The following is a 27,867-nucleotide window of genomic DNA, read 5'->3' as shown; positions in this document are numbered from 1 at the left end:
TTGACAGTCGCTGAACCAGGGGCTACCCCCAGAATTCGCTGCAAGATTCCAGGTGGTAGCTCAACGCTTTATGCTACTAGGCCTACAGGCCCTCATCTAAATAACCCATCTTGTGCTATTCCTGAACTTTAGCCTCAATGTTAAGCTGTGACAATTTCATAACACAATCAATATAGTTTACCTGTAGATGAATTCCAGCCATTTCCTGAGAGGTTTGTGAGATCTGTAGAAAATAGATCCATGTCGAATAGAGAGATGCTTTGTTTTCTATGTCTTTTGACAAAACCTATAGGTTTTTTTATTTATATTTTTACCTAAGAACATCTGACATATCGATTAACAAATTTAAAATGATTGTAGAAAATACATGTTAGGCCTATCGTATAGGCTTTATCGTGTGTTGTATTTTTTTTACACAATCAAGCTAAGTTACGACTCCTAACAGTCACATAGCTAACTAGGCCTACACTATGTCTAACAGTCACAACTTTATGTACTTTTGTGACATTGTTATTAATTAATATAATGAATAAAATCATCAAAAGTGCTCACAAATTACAAATTAGCCCATTAGCTTAATTTGAGTGAGCCATAAAGGTTAAACGCTAGGCTAATTGTCTATGACTTTTTTTAAATTGGGCTAGCAAGTCACACCATGATCAACAGTAAAAACTCACCACTGTAAGCCAGTCCTGTTTTAAACACTGTACAATCACATTCGCAATCTACATTATGGGCATTGGGCTTTCGTTTTAAGCAATCCCTTTTTTTTTTGCATCCGTTTTGCTCGTTCACAGTTGCTTTTAAAATGGTTCTCTTTTCTAATACATTTCTGCTGGACTCTTTATCGTCATGATGAAGCTAATTAGATACCAGACACAAATGTATCTTACTGCGATACAAGTTGGATCTATTTCAACATCTGCTATTTCAACATCTAGTCCGGATCCATAAACCTCACCTAGCCCGGGGTCCAAATGTACAACAGGCAAAAAACCTGGTGCAGTTTTTGATTTCTGGAGTTTGACCAGAACAGGGTGCATGGAATGTTTATCAATCCAATCATTTAATACGATTGTTCAAATTGATAATATCATTTTATTTTGGATGTTTCAATTTCTCAATTTTCTGATCCACTTTGCTAAATTCAATAACAGTCTAGCCTATAAACTGAGTTCCAATTTTTCAACTTCAAATGTTTAATATAGCTTTTGTTATTCTTTGTTTTATTTTTATTTAGGCTACCTTGTGTAGTTTGAAAAATGAACGTGTGGGGTAGGAAAGCTGGGTAATTCAAGTGGACGCTAGAGGCTACAGTGCAGAGACCCTCTTCATCCAAAGTGGTTAGTGAATGTGGATCCTCTGGATGTGAAATCACACACACACACACACACACACACACACACACACACACACACACACACACACACACACACACACACACACATCAACTTACCGCCATGCAACTTTTGACTATACTCTTCTATCAGCCATAGTGCGTTATGAGCACAGCCAAATTAAGCAACTTGACCTGGTGTGTGTGTGTGTGTGTGTGTGTGTGTGTGTGTGTGTGTGTGTGTGTGTGTGTGTGTGTGTGTGTGTGTGTGTGTGTGTGTGTGTGTGTGTGTGGAGGCTGCCTGCGGCTGCAACTACGAGTGCAAGCTGATTAATAATAACAAGTATATAATTCAGTGTTGGCCACAAAATGTATCATACCCATCATGTTTTTGCTATATTAAGAAGTTTACTTTGGATGTAATAGGCTATAGGTTACTTGGGTTTAACAGATGCCTATACCTTTGTCTTGTTTATGGTGTCCTAGGTGGTAACTAGATCATGCTAAGGCGAAAAAAATGCCTACATTTTACACTTTTAGAGTTATTTCATGAAAATGTTGTTTTTAGAAAAGGGCGTTTTAAGTACCGGGGTACTCAACTCAGTTCAATAGTAATCCAATCAGTCAGTGACGTATCGGTAAAAGCGCGAAACTGAAAATCATTTGCAGTGGTGATTTTAGCATGTAAATCTTGGTGGGGAAAACAAAGATTTTCTTAATTGCACTATAACGGTGACAAATGGTGTACACAAACTGTTAGATCCTACATAAAGCTGTCCCAACAGCAAAGTCTCAACAGTAGTTCCAACACCTTACCACTGCTACTCCTGGTTATCAGCAGAGCCTTGTCTGGCAGCGAAACAGTTAATTCAGCCTCATTTACTGCCTTTAAAAAAAACACAGCTGATATGGCTGACTTGCTTAAACAAATGTGGTTTCTACTAACAATTGAGATGTACAAACTATGGCATAAGGGGACGACAAGCGGATAAGAGGCAATCCGTAATTTCGATTAAGACATTAATGAGCGAGCTAGGACGGACGTAGTCAATATAACTATTTGTTTAGCACTTTTGAAATGTACAGCGACAGAATTCAGAACATGGACCGTTCTTACAGTGTTCTTCCTGTACACCAAGTCAGAACCGTAGGATAAATAAAGGGGGGAAAATAGACCAAATGATTAAGGTGAGGCACATGGGCTACTAATAGCTTACTACACAACATACACTTAGTATTACTTTCTTAGCTACAGTATACATATTTCCCTGGCATATTACATAAGTTATGCAGGAGCATACAATATATTTTTAGACTCACCTTGTTGTGCTGTGCTCTCTTGAACAGGAAGGTGGCGCGGCCGTCCTTCGTGGGCAAATTTTGGCATCAAAGTCTGGCATTCTCTGGATTTATGGTGCTTTCAAGACAACTGGGAACTCTGAAAGAATCAAGGTCGAATCATGATGACGTCAGTGAACTTCAGGAAGTAGCTCTAGAAAAGAGGCCCGAGTTCCCGATTTTACAATTCCGAGTTGGATTACCATTCAAAAAGCCTATAATGGAATATCGAAGGACATTCAAGCTTTCTTTAATAGTATTAGACACTAAAGCTTCTGGTGATCGGTTGCATGTTATGGAGCCTATCCACAATTATATTGTCGGTTCCCGACGGGTTCGGGTTAAGATACGAATAGGCAAACATAGTTTACGATGCATGGAAACCAATAATCTAAAACACAACATTTGAATAATCAAACCATTATTCTGTTTCTCGTTATTCAATATTTCCGTTGACACTGCAAACAAAAAAGCTAACTTTTTAGCCTATGTGTTTTTTTAAATGTCAGATTCAAATCAAATGAATGAGGAATGACCCTTTTCTAATTTTTTATCTTGTCATCTAATAAGTATTAATTGGCCAAAAGTTACCCCTACAGGTCCTTTTAAAAAAAAATTATGCATCCTATAGGCTAATTACTATTTTGCTCCTGTCAGTTTCCCCCAAAAATGTAAACATTTTTCTATATAGACCAATCACAAGCTTTGAATTAGAATTTTTCCTCAGCGAGTCATTTTGCTCCATGCAGTGAATGTGATTGTAAAAGGTAGGTCAAGGTATGCTAACAAAGTGACATTTCCCAAAAACATGATTACTTGTAGCGAACAGTAAAGTTAATTTTGGAATTTTCATTTTACAGAAATGGTCAAATCAGTCATAATTTTAGCTAGCTAACTTACAATGGTAGCTAGCATATTTACACTGTTTGCTGACTTGCTTTGCAAGCTACCTAGCCAGCTAGCTAACAGAAAACATTATCATAGTAGCTAGGTAGGGAGAGTCACACAATTAGCTTACCATTAATAACGGTGTTATCCAATGTCATCATTGTATACCAAATGTGACTCAAGTAAATTATTCTTGCTAGCTACTTAGTTATCCTAGATACATGTACAATCTTGATATTATGGTATTTCAATATATGTGTTGGTCATGTTACTGTAAGTAACGTTACAGGGCTGGCTGTGTTAGCTGTAGCTAACGTTAACTAGCTAACTGTTCATTCAAAATAAGCTTGCCCATATAGCACGAATTTGTATTATACAGTTAGCTGGCCAAATAACTTGTAGCCTACTAACTGTTAGCTAGCTAACTGTTAGTAAATCAAGAACATTGTATTTTTTATAACCACGTGTAACCATGTGACAGCCATTGCAGCCATGAGATTACATTTTAATAGTGCAATTAAATTGCATTCAGTGGAAATATGTTTTACATTCACTCCATTTAGATGCAATCAAAATGTATTTGATTTAAAGCAATATCCATGTGACATAGACTTCTTTGAAAATTACAGAATGGATCCTTGGCGGAAGAAGGAGCGCCAAGAAAAGATGAACACACGCAAGGCAGGTTGCTCAGGCCAGTGGCACCATCTGCTGTTCAATTGCTTTGGCAGGGTGAGTATTTATTTTTTCCATGTAATCTGTGAGATATTGTCCTTTGATTAAATGATTAATATTTAACATGGGTTTCAATGTCAGTCAGATCTAGGACCTTACTCAAAATAGATAGATAGATAAATAGATAGATCTGTATTGTCCTCAAAGAGCACATTTGTTTTCACTTAGTGTATATAAACTTCTGACCCACTGGAATTGTGATACAGTGAATTATAAGTGAAATAATCCGTCTGTAAACAATTGTTGGAGAAATTACTTGTGTCATGCACAAAGTAGATATCCTAAATGACTTACCAAAACTATATTTTTTTAACAAGAAATTTGTGGAGTGGTTGAAAAACGAGTTTTAATGACTCCAACCTAAGTGTATGTAAACTTCCGACTTCAACTGTATCAACTTTCTTTAAAGTTTAAAAGTAATAAACAATCAAAGCAAAAAAAGCCACTTTTGCGTCCATGTTTGGTTTTGAGCTATGATGTCCTCTGCTGTCAAAGTGTCTAGTCCAACAACAGGAACCCAGCGTTTTTGATGTCCCGTTTCTGGTGACAATGTCTTCTGGCTGTGCCGGGGTGGAAATGATAACAGTACATGGTCAAGATGTTCAAACGTTCATAGATGACCAGCAGGGTCAAATAATAATAATCACAGTGGTTGTAGAGGGTGCAACAGGTCAGCACCTCAGGAGTAAATTACAGTTGGCTTTTTATAGCCGATCATTCAGAGTTAGAGAAAGCAGGAGAGAGAGAGAAAGACGAAAACAGGAAGTACGAGACAAGGTAGCACGTCTGCTGAACAGGTCAGGTTTCCATAGCCGCAGGCAGAACAGTTGAAACTGGAGCAGCAACATGACCAGGTGGACTGGGGACAGCAAGGAGTCATCAGGCCAGGCATGGTTCTAGGGCTCAGGTCCTCAGAGAGAAAGAGAGAGAGAGAATTAGAGGGCGCATACTTCAATTCACACAGGACACTGGATAAGACAGGAGAAATACTCCAGATATAACAGACTGACCCTAGCCTCCCAACACACAAACTATTGCAGCATAAATACTGGAGGCTGAGACAGGAGGGGTCGGGAGACATTATGGCCCCGTCCGATGATACCCTCAGACAGGGCCAACCAGGAAGGATGTAACCCCACCCACTTTGCCGAAGCACAGCCCCCACACCACTAGAGGGATATCTTCAAACCACCAACTTACTACCCTGAGACAAGGCCGAGTATAGTCCACCAAGATCTCCCCCACGGCACGAGCCCGAGGGTGGCGCCAACCCGGACAGGAAGTTCACATCAGTGACTCAATCCACTCAAGTGACGCACCCCTCCTAGGGACGGCATGGAAAAGCACCAGTAAACCAGTGACTCAGCCCCCGTAATAGGGTTAGAGGCAGAGAATCCCAGTGGAGAGAGGGGAACCGGCCAGGCAGAGACAGCAAGGGCGGTTCGTCGCTCCAGTGCATTTCCGTTCACCTTCACACCCCTGGGCCAGACTGCACTCAATCATAGGACCTACTGAAAAGATGAGTCTTCACTAAAGACTTAAAGGTCAAGACCGAGTCTGCGTCTCTCGCACAGATAGGCAGACCATTCCATAACAATTTAGCTCCAAAGGAGAAAGCCCTGTCTCCAGCTGTTTGCTTAGAGATTCTAGGGACAATAAAGAGGCCTGCATCTTGTTCTCCGGCTGTATCCACTGAAGTAGTGGTGGGTGAGCGAGGTTCAAGGCACGAGAGCAGGGGGCACGGGATGGGCTGCAGAGCCGGACCTAGCCCATGGGGAAGGGAGGAGGTAACACAGAGCGACACTTTAATGGGCATTGCACTAATAATGGCGCTGACTAGGGAAACGTTCCCGTTTTTCTTAGTGCCAGTCTACACGAAATGCCCCTTAAATATGAATTCGAGGGGAGATATGATTAAATATTAAAGCATTAGACCTCTCACTAAAGGCGTCACACAAAAGTTATAATTAAATCCGAACTGGTTTTAACGAAAAATTTTGTGAAAAGCACACATTTGTAATCCCAAAGACTAAAAGTAATTGGAAAGGTAGATACAAATTATTTGTGAGATTGTGGTTACAGTAAAGAATGTACACAAGATGCTGTGTTTTTATTTACATTACTGATGGACAGCTGGTGGCTTTTTGAAAACAGGTTTTCAAACACTTGTAGCCCGATTAGCAGGACAATGGACACTTTGTAGCCCGGCTACTGTAGGTGTGAAAGTCACAACTTTCCAGTTCTCCTCACACCGCACCAAACTCCACCCTGGTAACACAGCTGCTTATCTAAAAATGACATTGCGACCAAAGAGAACTGGTGAAAGTCAAAGCAAACAAACATGTGTTTTCTATTTATTTATTTTTTGCATCATCTTTGCAATGCAAAAAAGAAAGGCCATACATTTACCTAGGAAGCTGGGTGTAATGGTGATGTTGTCCACAAGAGGGTGGCAGTGTATGTGCAAAGCTTCAGACTGATACGTTCAAGAATGAGAGCTCAACATAATATTTTGTATCAAGTCTCCCAGGTGTCCCTCACGAGTTTGCCCAGATGTACACAAGTGGCCGAATTGGTCACTTGATACATTTCCAAGTACATAACTATAGTGAACATAAAAAAATGCTATGGTAATAAAACATTTAAGTTTACACTTAAATGGTGAAACGAGCAGTCAAGGAATCCCTGGAGGAACTGCTTTCGAGAGAAATTAAATTTGACTTTACAAACAAAAAAATAAACCCTCAGGGTTTCCTCTAGGATGGAATGGAAAATATAGTGCTGTACAACGGGAGGAAGGAGTAGGCTGTCCTTGTAAATAAGAATTTGTTCTTTTTAACTAGTGAAATAACGGTTACACTAAGAGCATAACATTTCTGCACCCTAATTTTCTAATTCTTGTCTAACCAATACCCAAAAGGAGATGAAGTGAAAATAAAAATCTAATTGATTTATCAAGACCTGTCCCCATGCTTGCCTCAGAGCAGCGTGAAACGATGCTAAAGTAGTTGTAGGCTTTTGCTTCTAACTTCAATATGCTCTTTAAATATATAAGACCTACACCATTTTTTAACAGCACATTACTCAACACAAGTGAGACTCATTTCACCTATGGTAGGCCTACAGTATATCACTTTTTTTTTTTTTTACAATGATGTGACTCTCCGCCAATAATTACATTTATTGGAGGGCTCTAAATTAATCTCTAAGGGGCATTTTCCATTAGGATCTGTGAGAATATCTAAGGGGCTTTTATATCATTCTAAATTAATTAAATAATAATAATAACCGCTTTGTTTAAAAAGTAACAATATTTTGGAGGTTTCCTTTTCATCTAACCTAGAGTGAGCTAGAAAAAAGGCAATTTTTGAACACGGGGTGAGACATTCTCACTAATTTGTAAATAAAGCCAGTTAATTATTTATTTCTGGAGAAACCTAACTTTGTCATTTAGCAGACATCACTTGCTTATATTCATGAAGATGATGAGCGATTGGCAAAGGCAATCTGTAATCTGCTGGCATCACGACACGACATCGACATCGCTCTAATTACAGGCTGAAAACAGTTGAAGAAACTTGCGTGGACTTGGGAAAGGCTCGGTAAAAAATGTTTTATTTATATATTTTTTTTAAATGATCAGAACATTAACCATGTGTGTTCGCTTGTTTTGTACTGTTCTGTAGTTTCGACCAAATGATTCGTCTGACAAACAAAGAACTTTGCGTCCTGCAGGCCCAGGCATGGATCAAAGCTGGCGAGACATTCAATAATGTCATCTATACAGACGAATCACCCGTGGCCTTTGAGCAATTTGCTCAAAATTGCTACAGAAAAAAAGGAAGAAGATCAAGCAAGCCAAGTCCCAAGCATCCGCTCAAACTCCATGTGTGGGGGGCAATTTCTCGCCAGGCACGAGGCCCATATTGGATTATTGATGGTAAGTTTGGCTATTTACATAGCAAAAGGTACATAAAAATATTGTAGCCTACACCTCACGGACTGTTATGTGTTCCACAATATTTCACTCTTGCCTCCTTTTTCAGATATCATGGCTCGAGATTTCTTTGAGGAACATGACGGTCAGAGCGGTGTTTCTGGGTACACATCATTTCTTTCAAGGTAGGATTATAGCAATATTTACGTTTAGGCCTATTTACATGTGTATTTCTATTATTGTACCTAATTTTGACTTGTTAGGGTAAATGTATCTTTTTCTTCTCCAAATGCAGACAATGACCCAAAACACATTGTTTTGCATTGCAAATGAGGCCATAAACTGGGTCAAGACGCCAGCAGAGTAAGTAGACCTTTATGTAGTAAAATAAAGGTAAAATAAAAATAAATAAAATACCTACCTAAGACCTACCTAACACCTTCGGTAGGCCTACAGTATATCTAAAAATATTTTTTTCATCTCTACATGTAGGTCTCCTGATTTAAACCCGATCGAACTTGTTTGGCTTCAACTGAAAACATTCATCCGTAACTCTGCCAAGCCGACAGGCAAAGATGAACTGGTCAAGGCCATCAAGATGTTTTGGCTAGCGAAATTGACGCTACAACAATGCAACAAATACATTGATCATCTCAGCCTGGTTTTACCTGTGGTCGTGGAGCTGGGTGGAAGTGCGACTAAAATGTAGTTTATATAAACATCCGCATTTGAATGTCTTTTTTCCCGTTATTTTATTAACAAAAGCATAAAGATGTTGATGAACAAATACTGTACTGCTGTTTTGAGTTAGAAAGGTAACACTTTAGAGTACTTAAGCATCGAATACATTGCAAGTTGAGGGATTTTCACAACAGTAGCCGTGTTATAAAAAGTATATTGTCCTGCTAATAGGAAACATTTGCATGATGGGCTACACCTGCTACATTTGGGATGTCTTCACTATTATTCTACAATGTAGAAAATAGTAAAAATATAGAACAATCTAACAATTTAACCTTTATTTAACTAGGCAAGTCAGGTAAGAACAAATTCTTATTTATAATGAAGGCCTACCCCGGCCAAACCCGGATGACGCTGGGCCAATTGTGCACCACCCTATGGCACTCCCAATCACGGACGGATGTGATACAGCCTGAATTCCAACCAGGGACTGTAGTAAAGCCTCTCGCACCAAGATGCAGTGCCTTAGACCGCTGTGCCACTCGGGAGCCATGACCAATATATATATATATTTTTCTGAACATTACCCGTGTGTAGGTAGATGTGGCAAGATAGTACAAATTATTTTTTGGGGGGGGTTCACACCTAGCTCAAGTTGGGGGGTGTTTCACACCTAGCTTTGCTATTAGACAGTTCTTTAGTAAAGGTTGAATAGTCAATTGTTCAGCTAATAGCCCATCCTGCTACACTTGTGAAAAACGAATAATAATACTTTTTCTCCTTTCCACATGTTGAAGATTCCAATTGATAAAGTGTTTTTAGCCACAATCGGCCCCAACCCCAATTAATACATTTGTGCACAGTCGATTGCATACCGGGCTAGAATGTTGAGGGTTCGAAACCTGCTCCCTGCTTGTTTCTACACCTGCATTCTAGCTGTTTGGGGTTTTAGGCTGGGTTTCTGTACAGCACTTCGGGATATTATCTGATGTACGAAGGGCTATATAAAATAAAATTGATTGATTGATTGATTGTTTCATAACAACATTATTATGCTAGTCTGAGAGTAAATAGCCTGGATTGTTACTCCCATCTCATTCCTGCTCTCTTCCACGCGTCATTCTCCGCCTGAGTGGCTCGCTTGTGGGCGTGCTGGTAGGATGTACTGTTTTTTATTCTGTATATATGAATTACAAATCAGCATTTACTTAAATCATGTTTCTAGTCTATTGCATAGTTACAATGTGTAATCATTGATGTCCCAGGAGCAGGAGTGATTAATACTGCTGAGGTGTGTAATTGTAATACATACATGCAGGCACAGAATCATTCAAAGAATGGAGTTTGATACACTTTGTATTGGATATGACTGAAAAAAAACTTGCTAGATAGCCATTTTGTAAATTAACTTTATGACAAAAAGATATGTACAATCGTTTGTCTCTTCGTTAACTAACATATTCCTCTTAATTGTACATGTTTTGCTTGACTCGTTATGACGTTATAATTACTTAAAGGAACCACTGTACAAGTGAAGAAAATTGAAATTCAACGGTAACACCGAATCTACAGTGGCAATAATATTATTATAATTATAATAGTTTTAGAAACTTTAGAGTGTTTTCTATCCAAATCTACCAATTATAGCCAGTGAAAGTGCAGGGCGCCAAATTCAAACAACAGAAATCTCATAATTAAAATTCCTCAAACATACATGCATCTTATACCATTTTAAAGGTAATCTTGTTGTTAATCCCGCCAAAGCGTCCGATTTCAGCGAAAGCACCACAAACGATTATGTTAGGTCACCGCAAAATCACAGACAAACACAGTCATTTTTCCAGCCAAAGACAGGAGTCACAAAAACCAGAAATAGAGATAAAATTAATCACTAACCTTTGATCTTCATCAGATGACACTCATAGGACTTCATGTTACACAATACATATGTTTTGTTCGATAAAGTTAATATTTATATACAAAATCCTCAGTTTACATTGGCGCCATGTTCAGCAATGCCTCCAAAATATCCGGAGAAATTGCAGATAGCCACGTCAAATAATAAATACTCATCATAAACTTTGATGAAAGATACATGTTTTACATAGAATTAAAGATACACTTGTTCTTAATGCAACCGCTGTGTCAGATTTCAAAAAGCTTTACAGCAAAAGCACAATATTCAATAATCTGAGAACAGCGTTCAGCCAAAAAAGCAAGCCATACAGTTACCCGCCAAATTGTGCAGTCAACAAAACTCATAAAAAGCATTATAAATCTTCACTTACCTTTGCTGATCTTCGTCGGAATGCACTCCCAGGACTCCCACTTCCACAAGAAATTTTCATTTTGTTCGGTAATGTCCATCATTTATGTCCAAATAGCTATTTTTGTTAGCGTGTTTGGTAATCAAATCCAACGTCAGGAAGCGCGTTCACTAAAAGCAGACGAAATGTCCAAAAGTTCCGTAACAGCCAGTAGAAACATGTCAAACGATGTATTGAATCAATCTTTAGAATGTTTTTAACATAAATCTTGAATAACGTTCCAACCGGAGAATTACATTGACTTCAGATGTGCGATGGAACATAGCTCCCTCTCATGTGAACGCGCATGGTCAGAGCATGGTCAGGTCATGATAGACCTGACTAATTCCTGTCTCTTTCGGCCCCACTTCACAGTAGAGGCATCAGCCAAGGTTCTACAGACTGTTGACATCTAGTGGAAGCCGTAGGAAGTGCAAACTCATCCATATCTCACTGTGAATCTAATAGGATCTTGGTTGAAAATCGACCAGCCTCAGAATTCCCACTTCCTGTTTGGATTTTTTCTCAGGTTTTTGCCTGCCAGATGAGTTCTGTTATACTCACAGACATCATTCAAACCGTTTTAGAAACTTCAGAATGTTTTCTATCCAATACGAATAATAATATGCATATATTAGCAACTGGGACTGAGGAGCAGGCAGTTTACTATGGGCACCTCTGGGCACCTTTCATTCAAGCTACTCAATACTGCCCCTGCAGCCATAAGAAGTTAAATTCCCATGCTTTGAATTCCGCTATCAAGGGTACCAAATGCTTAGAATACATCAGACGCAAAAAGGTTGATATCGCCCTAATACAAGAAACCCGCCTCAAACATTCTGATGTCAATAAATTCCAAAACAGATACTATAAATGTGTTGCTCACTCCTCAGCCACTAATAAAATGAAAGGTGTTTTAATATTATTTGATAAAAAAGACTACGCGTTCAGGTTGTTGATGGTTCTGATAATGACGATGAAGGACGTTTCGTATTTGTAACTACGGTTATAAATCACACTAAGATGTGTTTTGCCTCAATATATTGCCCAAACATATCGAATTCTAATTTCCTTAGTTCTATCTCAAAAAGACTATTAGATCTTTCAGAATACCAACTTGTTGTGGGAGGAGATTTTAATCAGGTATGTAATTCTCAGTTAGATAGGTCTCATCTTTCATCGCACTCTCAAACTGATCAGGCTTCTGGTGATCTCATCTCATTTCTGCAGAGCTTAATATTTTAGATGCCTGGCATCTAACGAATTTGACTGTCAAAGATTACACTTTCTTTTCTTCAAGACATAATACATTTTCACGGATACACTACATATTTGTATCTCCCTATATAAACAGGTGTAATCAGACAACCGAGCTGCTCCCTATAGTCATTTCTGACCATGGAGCTGTCCTGTATAGTATCTTACTTGACAGCTAAAAACAGAAAGGTGACAGAAAATGGCGCTTCAACGCAACATTGCTGCAGAATAAGGCATTTTTGACAAAACTTTCAGCAAAGTTGAAAGAATTTTTATTGTTTAATAAAGATACAGCCACATCCCCATAGTCACTTTGGGAGGTGACAAAATGTTTTCTGAGGGGAAACTGTACCTTGTTTGCCTCACATCTCAACTCGCAGTAAAAAAGTAGTTGATCTGGAAAAACAGATTGCTCTGGTTGAAAATGAGCAGAAACAAAAATGTACAGAGCAAAAGGGGAAGATTTTAACAGCATTAAAACATGAGCATAACACTTTACTACAATCTAAAGCAAAATGTATAATGCACCGCACAAGAGTAACATGCTATTCTGCAGGGGAGAAAGCTAGTAGACTTTTGGCTGCAAGGCTTAAGCAAAATGAGGCGTTTTCTTGTATCAATACAATTCAAACACCAACTGGTAAGATATCACATGACCGGGCAGAAATTAATGATTTGTTATGGCAGTTTTATTCCCAATTATATACGTCAGAGGCGGACCCTGATCACAGTAAGATGACACACCTCTTATCATCATTGGGCCTTCCCAAACTCGACAGAGAGCAATCTGGATTCCTTGATTCCCCACTTCCTCTTGAAGAACTCAGGAATCATTAACATCTATGAAAAGAGGCAAATCACCATGACTTGATGGTTTCCCTCCTGAGATGTTTCTTGAAATATGGGATATTGTTGGGCCACTAATTCTTGGATCTATCAATCATGCATTAAAACATGGAGAATTCCAGAACAAAACACCTCATTGATTATAGTTTTGTTAAAAAAGGGCAAATCTCCCCTAGACTGTAAAATGTATAGGCCCTTAAGCCTTATTACAACATAGCTCAAGCTGTTTGCAAAGGTACTTGACATCAGATTAGAACTGCTTGTAGGACAAGCAGCGATCAAACTGGGTTTATAAAGGGTAATTTAGCCTCAGACAATATTAGACGTCTATTCCATATCATAAATGAGTCTGAAAACAACCCACTTTTTAGTTTGGATGCAGAAAAAGCCTTTGATAGGCTAGAATGGAACTATTTATGGTGTGTTTTGGAGCCTTTGGTTTTGGTAAAGGATTTATCTCCATGTTAAAAACTTTGTATTCTGCATCCCAAGCAGTTATGCCGATGGGAAACATTCTATCCAAGTCTTTCTGTCTACAACAACACAGAAAAAATGGCGCCGACAGAGATTGTCGCCTCGCTTCACGTTCTTAGGAAACTATGCAGTAATTTTTTTAATGTATTATTTCTTACATTGTTACCCCAGGAAATCTTATTACATACAGCCGGGAGGAACTATTGGATATAAGAGCAACATCAACTTACCAACATTACGACCAGGAATACGACTTTCCCAAAGCAGATCCTCTCTTCGGACCACCACCCAGGACAATGGATCTAATCCCAGCAGCTGACCGAAAACAACAGCGTTGCAGACGGAGCGGTCTTCTGGTCAGGCTTTGGTCACTGCTCCCAAGTATACCCACCCACCTCTTTAAGGAATACCTAGGATAGGATAAAGTAATCCTTCTGACCCCCCCCCCCTTAAAAGATTTAGATGCACTGTTGTAAAGTGGCTGTTCCACTGGATGTCATAAGGTGAATGCACCAATTTGTAAGTCGCTCTGGATAAGAGCGTCTGCTAAATGACTTAAATGTAATGTAAATGTATACTACTCCCCAACGTCCAGTCTCTTGACAACAAGGTAGACAAAATTCGAGCAAGGGTTGCCTTCCAGAGAGACATCATTCTCTGTTACATAGAAACATGGCTCTCTCGGGATATGCTGTCGGAATCGGTCCAGCCACCGGGCTTCTCCATGCATCACGCCGACAGAGATAAACACCTCTCTGGGAAGAGGAAGTGTGGGGGTGTATGCTTAATGATTAACAACTCATGGTGTGATCATAACAACACACAGGAACTCAAGTCCTTCTGCTCACCCGACCTAGAATTCCTTACAATCAAATGCCGGCCATTCTACCTACTAAGAGAATTCTCGTCAGTTATAGTCACAGCTGTGTACATCCTCCCCTCAAGCGAACACCAAGATGGCCCTCAAGGAACTTCACCTGACTCTATGTAGTAAACTGGAAACTATATACCCAGAGCCTGCATTTACTGTAGCTGGGGATTTTAACAAAGCAAATTTTAGATCAATGTTACCTACATTTTATCAGCATATTGATTGCACAACACGTAGGGCTAATGCTCTCGACCACTGCTACTCTAACTTCCGCGATGCATACAAAGCCCTCCCCTGCCCTCCCTTCGTCAAATCCGACCACGACGCCATCTTGCTCGCCCTGGCTTATAGGCAGAAACTCAATCAGGATGTACCTGTGACGAGAACCATTCAATGCTGGTCTGACCAATCGCCATTTATAAAAAAGTGCATTGGAGATGTCACACCCACTGTGACTATTAAAACCTACCCTAACCAGAAACCGTGGATGGATGGCGGCATTCGCGTAAAACTGAAAGCGCGATCCATTGCATTTAACCATGGAAAGAGGTCTTATGATATAGCTGAATATAAACAGTGTAATTATTCCCTCCGCAAGGCAATCAAACTAGCGAAATGCCTGTACAGGGACAAGGTGGAGTCGCAATTCAACGGCTCAGACACGAGACGTATGTGGCAGGGTCTACAGGAAATCACGGACTACAAAAACCAAAACAGCCACATCACGGATACCGACGTCACGCTTCCAAACAAACTAAACACCTTCTTTGTCCAACTTTGAGGATTATACAGTGCCACCGTCACGGCTCGCTAACACCCTCTCCTTCTCAGTGGCTGACGTGAGTAAAACATTTAAACATGTTAACGCTCGCAAGGCTGATGGCCCAGACGGCATCCCTAGCCGTGTCCTCAGAGCATGCGCAGACCAGCTGGCTGGTGTGTTAACGGACATATTTAATCTCTCCCTATCCCAGTTTGTTGTCCCCATATGCTTCAAGATGGCTACCATTGTTCCTGTACCAAAGAAGGCAAAGATAACTGAACTAAATGACTACCGCCCCATAGCACTCACTTCTGTCATCATGAAGTGCTTTGAGAGGCTAGTCGAGGATCATATCACCACCAGCTTACCGGCCACCCTAGACCCACTTCAGTTTGCATACCGCCCCAACAGGTCCACAGTTGACTCAATCGCCATCGCCATCGAACTGCACATTGCCCTATCCCATCAGGAAAAAAATAATACATATGTAAGAATGCTGTTCATTGACTACAGCTCAGCATTCAACACCATAGTACCCTCCAAGCTCATCATCAAGCTGGAGTCCTTGGGTCTCAACCCCTCACTGTGCAACTGGGTCCTGGACTTTCTGACGGGCCGCCCCCAGGTGGTGTAGGTAGGAAAAAACATCTCCACTTCGCTGACCCTCAACACTGGGCCCCCACAAAGATGTGTGCTCAGCCCTCTCCTATACTCCCTGTTCACCCACGACTGCATGGCCATGCACACTTCCAGCACAATCATCAAGTTTGCAGATGACTCTACAGTAGTGGGCTTGATCACCAACAACGACGAGACAGCCTACAGGGATGAGGTGAGGGCACTCGGAGTGTGGTGTCAGGAAAACAACCTCTCACTCAACGTCAACAAAACAAAGGAGATGATCGTGGACTTCAGGAAACAGCAGAGGGAGCATCCCCTATCCACATCGAAGAGACAGCCATGGAGAAGGTGGAAAGTTTTAAGTTCCCGGGCGTACACATCACAGACAAAATGAAATGGCCCACCCACACAGATAGTGTGGTGAAGAATGCCCAACAGCACCTCTTCAACCACAGGAGGCTGAAGAAATTTGGCTTGTCATGCAAAATCCTGACAAACCTTTACAGATGCACAACCGAGAGCATCCTGTCGGGCTGTATCACAGCCTGGTACGGAAACTGCACCGCCCTCAACCGCAAGGCTTTCCAGAGGGTGGGGCGGTCTGCCCAATGCATCACCGAGGGCAAACTACCTGCACTACATAACACCTACAGAACCCGATGTCACGGGAAGGCCAAAAAGATCATTAAGGTCCCGTGTGGCTCAGTTGGTAGAGCATGGCGCTTGCAACGCCAGGGTTGTGGGTTCATTCCCCACGGGGGGACCAGGATGAATATGTATGAACTTTCCAATTTGTAAATCGCTCTGGATAACAGCGTCTGCTAAATGACTTAAATGTAATGTAAATGTAATTAAGGACAACCCCGAGCCACTGCCTGTTCACACCGCTATCATCCAGAAGGCGAGGTCAGTACAGGTGCATCAAAGCTGGGACCGAGCGATTGAGAAAGAGCTTCTGTCTCAAGGCCATCAGACTGCTAAACTGCAATCACTAACTCAGAGAGGCTGCTGCCCATATTGAGACCCAATCACTGGCCACTTTATAAATGGATCACTAGTCACTTTAAACAATGCCACTTTAAATAATTTCACTTGAATAATGTTTACATATCTTACATTACTCATCCAAATGTGTATACTCGGTTTGATTTAGCATTCGTGCTCCTAGTAGCCATGTTGTACTTTTCAAGTGCTGCGTAATGTAAACGTCCCTGTGTCCTGTGGATTTTCAATGGAGAATGAGCCGTGTTGCGTGCAGCCAGAGGACAATGGCTGTTACTCCTACAAAGGGCCATCACATACTCATGTAAAGCCCACCTCATTGGCTATCTAGCGAGCTATGTTTCAAAACGATAGGTGGTCATTGGACCAAGAGACTGTCAGGGCAGTTAATCCACTGTTCCTAGGCCATCATTGAAAATAAGAATTAGTTCTTAACTGACTTGCCTAGTTAAATAAAGGTAAAATAAATCAAATAAAAATCAAGTGAACACCGCCCGTCTCATTGGTGCGCAATGATGTCTGTCCTTCGTGGGCTAATAGACGTGTTGTGTAGCCAATACGTAATATAGAACGATGAAACAAAGTTTGTTTGCCTTCTAGAGTGTCTGAGGACTGCACAGAACTTGACTGGTTGAAACAAAGTTTAGCCATTTAGATTTCATAGATTGTTTTGTTGCAAGTTGAAGGAGTCGGAATTCATGCGAAACGCTGTATACAACATGGACCGTGTTAGGATATAAATATTGATTTTATCAAACATAACTACGCTACATTTTATCTCTGGGACCCTCAGAATGACAAATCAGAACAACATTACTGAATGTAATGAAGTTGCCTTGATAAAAGTGTTTTGTTGTTGTGCACTTTCCTGAAACAATAGCATGGTATTTCTTCGATGCAATAGCTACTGTAAATTAGACACTGCAGTTAGATTAATTAATTAATTGAAATGCATTCCAGGTGACTACCTCATGAAGCTGGTTGAGAGAATGCCAAGAGTGTGCAAAGATGTCATCAAGGCAAGGGTGGCTACTTTGAAGAATCTCAAATATATATATTTGGATTTGTTTAACACTTTTTTGGTTACTACATGATTCCATGTGTGTTATTTCATAGTTTTCATGTCTTCACTATTATTCTACAATGTAGAAAATAGTACAAATAAAGAAAAACCCTGGAATGAGTAGGTGTGTCCAAACTTATGACTGGTACTTTAAATGTAATAATAAGTAACATGAACACACTGATTACAAGTAGGCAAATGTTTAATTGAATGGTTTACCTTGTGGTAGGTTTTGTAGGCTTTGACACTCTTATGTAGGTGTCATAACCAGCCATAAAATAACACAATATATGTCACAACAGGTCTAAAAATATGGAATTACAGTGTTATGACAATATTGACAGGTTATGGCAATTTATGTCAGCTGTTATAACATGGTTATGATTGCATCATGACTCTATGCGTCAAATGAAGTGTTACCGAAATATAACAAGCTGGTATTTAAAAATACTTCTGTCATTTCACTACATTTTGGAACATTGCTGCGGGGACTTGCTTCTTTCAGTCACAAGAGCATTAGTGAGGTCGGACACTGATGTTGGGCGATTAGGCCTGGCTTGCAGTCGGCGTTCCAATTCATTCCAAAGGTGTTCGATGGGGTTGAGGTCAGGGCTCTGTGCAGGTATCTTTCATACAAATCTTAACCTTGTGACCCATTCTATATATCTGTTGTTCGTCATGTAGGTTGTGTCGTGGAAAATTGCAAGATTATGTTATAGTGCTTGTAAAATTATATTATAATCTTTGTATTGCATTAGAATGGTTGTTTTATTCGACAGAATAGAGGATTCTGTCGACTATTGTGTGTGTGTGTTCCACTGAGGATGGGCCTCTATGAGATAGCACTGACAGAGGAGATTTACGATGTCTTTGGGTAATAAAGCCTAAAGAGCATTCCAGATAGTAAAGGTAATGTTTTTGTGCTATACCATACCAGGGTGAGACGGGTTCCAGTTTGGAGTAGGAGGGGGCCAGACACTGGTCTTTACAATGAGAACTGTTGACACAGCAGTAACTGTCTGCTATGTTTTATAGATATCTTTCATACAAATCTTAACCTTTGTGAACTGTTCCTAAGATTTGTGGTTCGTCATGTAAGTTGAGAGGGGTGTATCTTGGCTATAAAAGATCTTTGTATTCTTCTGTAGGGGCTCTCAAAATTCATTATAGATAGTGAATTGTTGAAAGTCAAAGGCTAAAGCTTAAAGCTCATTAAAGATGAAGTTTAGGTATAACTCTGACTGGTGTGTAGTTTGTAACTCCTCATTTGGTAATACAGGAAAATGCCATCACACTTGAAAGGGGTGTATCTTGGCTATAAAAGACCTTTGTACTTTTGTCTCGGGGCTCTCAACGAATCACCTTAGCGTGATTCGTCGACCAGCCATCGCTATTGCAAAGCTCTCACTAATAAAGATTCAGTTCATGTATAACTCTGACTTGTGTGATAAGTTTGTCTCTCCTCATTTGATAATAAAGAAATGAACAGTATTCCGTTTATCATACACTACATGACCAAATGTATGTGGACACCTGCTTGTCAAACATCTCATTCCAAAAACATGGGCATTAATATGGAGTTGGTCCCTCCTTTGCTGCTATAACAGCCTCCACTCTTCTGGGAAGGCTTTTCACTACATTTTGGAACATTGCTATGGGGACTTGCTTCCATTCAGTCACAAGAGCATTAGTGAGGTCGGACACGGATGTTGGGCGATTAGGCCTGGCTTGCAGTCGGCGTTCCAATTCATCCCAAAGGTGTTCGATAGGGTTGAGGTCAAGGCTCTGTGCAGGCCAGTCAAGTTCTTCCACACTGATCTCGACAAACTATTTCTGTATGGGGGTCAAAGACGAGACGTAAATTTGGTGTCCGAATGCCATTCATTTAACATAAAAAGATTTATATGTATAAATATTATGTTAAATCACTCAACTCTTACCCTTCTTTTGACCCAGAAATATTTGTGTTGCAAACTATTAAATTAAGAGAGTTATTGAGCTCTAAAGTGTCAAAATGTCCTTCACTGTAACTGTCGGTGTAACGGCAGCCTTCCTCCTCTTCACGAGAAGAGGAGGTGTAGCAGGGATCGGACCAACACGCAGCGTAGCCAGTGCTCAACATGTTTAATAGACTTAACTTCTCTGGGATAGTTGGGACGCTAGCGTCCCAACTGACAAGCACCCCCAACCCCCCCCTCACTTATTAGCATCGCGTCACAATGAAAAGGAAAATTCTAAATATCATAAAATCACAAGTCCAAGACACCAAATGAAAGATACAGATCTTGTGAATAAAGCCACCATTTCAGATTTTTAAAATGTCTTACAGGGAAGACAAAATATGTAAATCTATTAGCTAACCACGTTAGCAAAAGACACCATTTTTCTTTGTCCACCATTTTTTTTCTCCACCAGTAGCTATCACCAATTCGGCCAAATAAAGATATTGATAGCCACTGACCAAGAAAAAACCTCATCAGATGACAGTCTGATAACATATTTATTGAATAGGATAGGTTTTGTTAGAAAAATGTGCATATTTCAGGTATAAATCATAGTTTACAATTGCACCCACCATCACAACTCGACTAGAATAAATACAGAGAGCAACGTGTATTACCTAATTACTAATCATAAAACATTTCTTAAAAATACACAGCTCACAGCAATGAAAAGACACAGATCTTGTGAATTCAGACAATATTTCAGATGTTCTAAGTGTTTTACAGCGAAAACACAATAAATCGTTATATTAGCATACCACATGTGCATTGATTCAAGCCAAAGAGAGCGATAACGTAATCATCGCCAAAATATATAAATTTTTTCACTAACCTTCTCAGAATTCTTCCGATGACACTCCTGTAACATCATATTACAACATACATATAGAGTTTGTTCGAAAATGTGCATATTTAGCCACAGAAAAACGTGGTTATACAATGACAATACTAGCAAAACTAGCCTGAAAATGTCGGGCGCCATATTTGACAGTGATCTTGTCTCATGAATAACTATTCATAAACTTGACTAAAAAAATATAAGTTGGACAGCTATCGAAAGACAAATTAGTTCTTAATGCAATCGCTGAATTACATTTCTAAAATTATCCTTACTGTGCAATACAGGGTTCGCCAAGCGAAGCTATACCAAAAAAAATGGCGGAATATGCGTTTATCATTTTTCGACAGAACAACGATTTATCATCTTAAATATTTCTTACTATGAGGTGATCTTCCATCAGAATCTTGGGCAATGTATCCTTTCTTGGGTCTAATCTTCTTTTGGTCGAAAGATGTCCTCTTGTCCGTCGAAATGCCCACTAACGTTCGACCGGGACCCCGAAACGTGCCCGGCGCTTCAAAGTGCATCACAAAGCAATGCCTCAAAATCGCACTAAAAGGATATAAATTGCTATAAAACGGTTTAAATTAACTACCTTATGATGTTTTTAACACCTATAACGAGTAAAAACATGACCGGCGATATATTACTGGCTAAACAACAGCTTGGAAAGAGAGCAGGTCCGACGTCCATCGTGCGTCAGGCGCAGGGAGCAAAAGAACGGTACATCCGGTCTTTGGCCTTTTATACAGGCCCTGATTGCGCAATCGACTCCATTCAAATTGTCACCACTTACTGACATCTAGAGGAAGGCGTGGGCAGTGTTTGTATCCTCATAGCATTTACAGGGACATTAAAACTGACCTGGGACCAGAAGCCAAGATTTCTGAAATCTCACTCCATATCAGGAAAAGTGCTGTAGAATGAGTTCTGTTCCACTCAGAGACATAATTCAAACGGCTATAGAAACTAGAGAGTGTTTTCTATCCAATAATAGCAATAATATGCATATTGTACGAGCAAGAATTGAGTACTAGGCAGTTTAATTTGGAGACCAATTTTCCCTAAGTCGAAACAGCACCCCCTATATCCCAGAGAGGTTAAACAGTGAACACTTACAAATACAAAAATAACAAACGTGGCAAACCGAAACAGTCCTCTCTGGTGCAATGAACACAAAGACAGGAAACAACCACCTACAAAATCCCAACACAAAACAAGCCACCTAAATATGATTCCCAATCAGAGACAACACAAAACACCTGCCTCTGATTGAGAACCATATTAGGCCAAACATAGAAACAGACAAACTAGACACACAACATAGAATGCCCACCCAGCTCACGTCCTGACCAACACTAAAACACGTAAAACACACAAGAACTATGGTCAGAACGTGACAGTACCCCCCTCCTGAGGTGCGGACTCCGAACGCACCACCTAAAACTCTAGGGGAGGGTCTGGGTGGGCATCTGTCCGCGGTGGCGGCTCCGGCGCTGGACGAGGATCCCACTCCACCATTGTCTTTGTCCCCCTCCTTAGCGTCCTTTGAGTGGCGACCCTCGCCGCCGACCTTGGCCTAGGAACCTTCACCAAGGTGACTGAGAGACAACCTCCGGACTGAGGGACAACTCATGACAGAGAGGTAGCTTATGACAGAGAGGTAGCTTAAGACAGAGAGGTAGCTCAGGACAGAGGGGCAGCTCCGGACTGAAGGGCAGCTCCGGACAGAGAGGCAGCTCTGGACTGAAGGGCAGCTCTGGACTGAATGGCAGCTCTGGACTGAATGGCAGCTCTGGACTGAATGGCAGCTCTGGATTGAATGGCAGCTCTGGACTGAAGGGCAGCTCATGACTGGAGTGCAGCTCATGACTGGAGGGCAGCTCATGACTGGAGGGCAGCTCATGACTGGCGGGCAGCTCATGACTGGCGGGCAGCTCATGACTGGCGGGCGGCTCAGGCGGCCCCTGACTGGCGGGCGGCTCCGGCGGCTCCTGACTGGCGGGCGGCTCCGGCGGCTCCTGACTGGCGGGCGGCTCCGGCGGCTCCTGACTGGCGGGCGGCTCTAACGGCTCGGGACAGACGGGTGGCTCTGACGGCTCGGGACAGACGGGTGGCTCTGACGGCTCGGGACATACGGGCGGCTCTGACGGCTCGGGACATACGGGAGGCTCAGACGGCGCTGGGCAGGCGGGCAGCTCAGATGGCGCTGGGCAGGCGGGCAGCTCAGATGGCGCTGGGCAGGCGGGCAGCTCAGATTGCGCTGGGCAGGCGGGCAGCTCAAACGGCGCTGGGCAGACGGGCAGCTCAGACGGCGCTGGGCAGACGGGCAGCTCAGACGGCGCTGGGCAGACGGGCAGCTCAGATGGAGCTCGGCAGGCGGGCAGCTCAGATGGAGCTGGGCAGGCGGGCAGCTCAGATGGAGCTGGGCAGGCGGGCAGCTCAGATGGAGCTGGGCAGGCGGGCAGCTCAGATAGCCCTGGGCAGGCGGCCGACTCTGACCTGCTGAGGCGCACAGTAGGCCATGTGCGTGGTGCCGGAACTGGTGGTACCGGACTGGAGACACGCACCACTAGGCTAGTGCGGGGAGCAGGAACAGGGCACACTGGATTCTCAAAGCACAGTATAGGCCTGGTGTGTGGTGCCGGAACTGGTGGTACTGGGCTGTAGCCACGTACCTCAAGGCTAGTGCGGGGAGAAACAACAGTGCGTACAGGGCTCTGGATACGCATAATAGGCTTGGTGCGTAGTGCCGGAATTGGTGGTACCGGGCTGGAGACACGCACTACAGGGAGCGTGCGTGGAGGAGGAACAGAGTTCTGGAGACGCACAGGAAGCCTGGTGCGTGGTGTTGGCACTGGTGGTACTGGACTGGAGCGAGGAGGTGGCACCGGATATACCGGACCGTGAAGGCGTACTGGCTCCCTTGAGCACCGAGCCTGCCCAACCTTACCTGGTTGAATGCTCCCCGTAGCCCGACCAGTGCGGGGAGGTGGAATAACCCGCACTGGGCTGTGCTGGCGAACCGGGGACACCATGCGTAAGGCTGGTGCCATGTACACCGGCCCGAGGAGATGCACTGGAGACCAGATGCGTTGAGACGGCTTCATGGCACCTGGTTCAATGCTCAATCTAGCCCGGCTGATACGTGGAGCTGGGATGTACCGCACCGGGCTATGCACCCATACAGGAGACACCGTGCGCTCTTCCGCATAACACTGTGTCTGCCCGTACTCTCGCTCTCCACGGTAAGCACAGGAAGTGGGCGCAGGTATCCTCCCCCCCCAAGACATTTTTGGGGTTTCTTCTCGGGCTTCCTACCGCGCCGTCGTGCTAACCTCATTCGCCGGTATCCCTCCGCACATTGCTCCATAGAATCCCAGGCGGGCTCCGGCACTCTCTCTGGGTCGACCAACCACCTGTCTATTTCCTCCCAAGTGGTATAACCCAGATCCTGCTCACGCTGCCGAGCTAGCTCCTCAAAACGCCGCCTCCACGTTCGCTGCCTCCAGCTCAGCTTTGGGGCGGCGATATTCCCCTGGCTCTGCCCAGGGTCCTTTTCCATCCAACTCGTCCTCCCAACGCCAAGAATCCTGTGTAATGGACCGCTGCTGCTGCTGTCGCTGCTGCCCGTTACTACGCTGCTTGGTCCGAGTTTGGTGGGTGGTTCTGTAACGGCAGCCTTCCTCCTCTTCACGAGAAGAGGAGGTGTAGCAGGGATCGGACCAACACGCAGCATAGCCAGTGCTCAACATGTTTAATAGACGAAAACAGTGAACACTTACAAATACAAAAATAACAAACGTGGCAAACCGAAACAGTCCTCTCTGGTGCAATGAACACAAAGACAGGAAACAACCACCCACAAAATCCCAACACAAAACAAGCCACCTAAATATGATTCCCAATCAGAGACAACACAAAACACCTGCCTCTGATTGAGAACCATATTAGGCCAAACATAGAAACAGACAAACTAGACACACAACATAGAATGCCCACCCAGCTCACGTCCTGACCAACACTAAAGCAAGTAAAACACACAAGAACTATGGTCAGAACGTGACAGTCGGGTTAAAATTCAAATGATAGAAGTGTTTTTAAAATGTAGAAATTCATCCTAAAAATATAAATTAACACCCATCGCATAATTGTGTTAGTGTTTGCAACAATATATAGAATAATGGGCGAAATACAGTATCTAATTTTTTTATTAAAACTTGAATAACTTTTGTGCTTCATCAAAGGTAAAAACCATTTTAAAGCATATCATATGATGGTAATCATGTGACAGTGTGTGACATCACAAAGAAGACCCATTGAAGACCCTCTATCAATGTGATGAGGTGAGTAAATCTCTCTGAAATATTTGATGATTTCACCTTTTCACCCTCTAGTAACCTTTGTAACAAAAACGCATGTCTTTCAGTACAGCACGGAAAACATAATTGTAATGTTATTATTTTATAAAAAGCTATATTAAATATGAAAATGAATGATAATCTTTATAGGTCAAGGTCATTACTTTATATAGGTGGCCAAGGAACTGCCTGTTAAATATGTTTGTATGAAATCCCGTCCTTCAGTATCACGCTTTTGTCCTTCAGCACAACAAAAGTTTCATGTCATACCACAATGTCACCCGTTATGCTGAATGACAGGAGCCTTGTTATCCCATGTTTTCACTAGTTTATAACATTTAATCATGCAATTCATATTTACTTGTATGAATACTGAATATTATCATTTTAAACTATTTCATTGCATTTGAAGGTATTTCAATGCACATTATCTTTATACGGTAGATGCCGTTGCCTAATAACGAGGGGGCTGCACGGCACAGCCAAAAGATTAACGCAGATCCCATTGCTAGGGAGGAAAGACTAGCAAGAAGAAATGCATGATATTGTTTCCATGGTTTCATGCTGCTGTCAGCAACAGTTCAATGCTGATTTAATCCTACGTGAATGAAATTATATACAGTATAATGAAGTGGTGTAGTGCACTTATTTTTCAGTGGGTATTGCATACACTCGTTAATCCCCACAATGCTTATAATAGTAGTGGAGGCCTAGTGGAGGTATACACCTTATCAATTAATAAGGCTAATGGAACAGATCTGGGCCTGGTTTCCCATAAGCATGTTGCATAGTAAAACCCATGATCTTTGTTCTCTCTCTAGTATGGAAGATCAGCTAGCCTGCACATTTTAAACATCTTATCCTGTTTTTTACACATCTTTTATAACTTAAAAAAATAGATAAAAGAAAACTACTATTGCAGCTATTAATAATAGTTCATGGGATCATTATTGTTATTGCGGAAGGAATCACATTTTAATCAAGATTTGTGGGCCTTCGTTCAGGGTAACAAAATATTGTCATACAGTACTGTTTTGTTGACTCAGCGATACAAAAACAAATCTCAAAGGGTGGCGTGAGATATTTTCATAGATTTTACCATTTTTTTCAGTGTAAGGCAGGAAGTTTTTGTAAACAACCAACACATTTTGAGTTGTACCCGTGACACATCAAATGTGTGGTATTCAAAATAAAAGAATGTCATTTTTTCTGCGTAGTTATATTTCTGCTCGTCTAAGCATGGATATATAACCTTGTGATTATGAAAAATGGGCATAGAATGACAATAAAAGAAACACTTAGTGTTATACTGAATTACATTTTACTAGGGCACATTCATATGAATCACAATAAAACTGAATTATTGGCTTTATTCTTGAATATAACTAATATAAGGGCATACAGTAGACTCCAATGAACATAAAAAATACTTTTAGGGAATTGTAATTACTGTAAAAAAACAAATAAAAAAAATAAAACCTAATAAGTCTTTGACCCACGGACCTCGCTTTGTGCACGGGGGCATTGTCATGCTGAAGCAGGAAAGGCCCTTCCCCAAACTGTTGCCACAAATTTGGAAGCACAGAATTGTCTAGAATGTCATTGTACGCTGTAGCGTTAAGATTTCCCCTTCACTGGAACTAAGGGGCCCGAACCATGAAAACCGTCCCAGACTATTATTCCGCCTCCCAAACTTAACAGTTGGCACAATGCATTGGGGCAGGTAGCATTCTCCTGGCAATGCCAAACCCAGATTAGTCTATCGGTCTGCCAGATGGTGAAGCATAATTCATCACTCCAGAGAATGTTTTTCCACTGCTGCATAGTCCAACGGTGGAGAGCTTTACACCACTCCAGCCGACGCTTAGCATTACGCATGGCGATATTAAGCTTGTGTGTGCGGCTGCTCGGCCATGGAAACCCGTTTCATGAAGCTCCCAACAAACAGTTCTTGTGCTGACGTTGCTTCCAGAGGCAGTTTGGAACCCAGTAGTGAGTGTTGCAACCAAGGACAGGCGATGTTTACAGGTTTCAGCACTCGGCGGTCCTCTTCTGTGAGCTTGTGTGGCCTACCACTTCGTGGCTGAGCCGTTGTTGCTCTTAGACGTTTCCACTTCACAATAACAGCCCTTACAGTTGATCGCGGCAGCTCTAGCAAGGTAGAAATTTGACGAACTGACTTGTTAGAAATGTGGCATCCTATGACGGTGAAAGACACTGAGCTCTTCAGTAAGGCCATTCTAATGCCAATGTTTGTCTATGGAGATTGCATGGCGGTGTGCTTGATTTTATACACCTGTCAGCAACGGGTGTGGCTGAAATAGCAAAATCCACTCATTTGAAGCAGTGTACTTTTGTGTGTATAGTGTATAACCTGATGCCTAGTCACATTACCCCTGTACATATAGTACCAGTCAAAAGATTGGACTCACCTACTTATTTCAGGATCTTCCTTTATTTTTACTATTTTCTTCATTGTAAAATAATACTGAAGACATCAAAATTATGAAATTACACATATGGAATCATGTAGTAACCAAAAAA

General features: G+C 41.8%; 1 protein-coding gene and 1 long non-coding RNA gene across 8 annotated transcripts in view; both read left to right on the top strand.

Moving 5' to 3' along the window:
- LOC129866629 (membrane-associated guanylate kinase, WW and PDZ domain-containing protein 2-like) overlaps positions 1-27,867 on the top strand; it is a 274,270-nt gene that overhangs the window by 61,423 nt on the left and 184,980 nt on the right. The gene's annotated exons all lie outside the window — the stretch shown is intronic.
- LOC129866633 (uncharacterized) lies at positions 4,301-22,620 on the top strand. Its single transcript, XR_008761505.1, has 4 exons — positions 4,301-8,237; positions 8,344-8,419; positions 8,530-8,597; positions 8,727-22,620. It is a non-coding gene; the product is annotated as an uncharacterized LOC129866633 (long non-coding RNA).

Source organism: Salvelinus fontinalis, chromosome 12, assembly GCF_029448725.1.
Source record: "Salvelinus fontinalis isolate EN_2023a chromosome 12, ASM2944872v1, whole genome shotgun sequence".
NCBI lineage: Eukaryota > Metazoa > Chordata > Actinopteri > Salmoniformes > Salmonidae > Salvelinus > Salvelinus fontinalis.
This window is presented reverse-complemented; position numbering and strand designations above follow the sequence as displayed.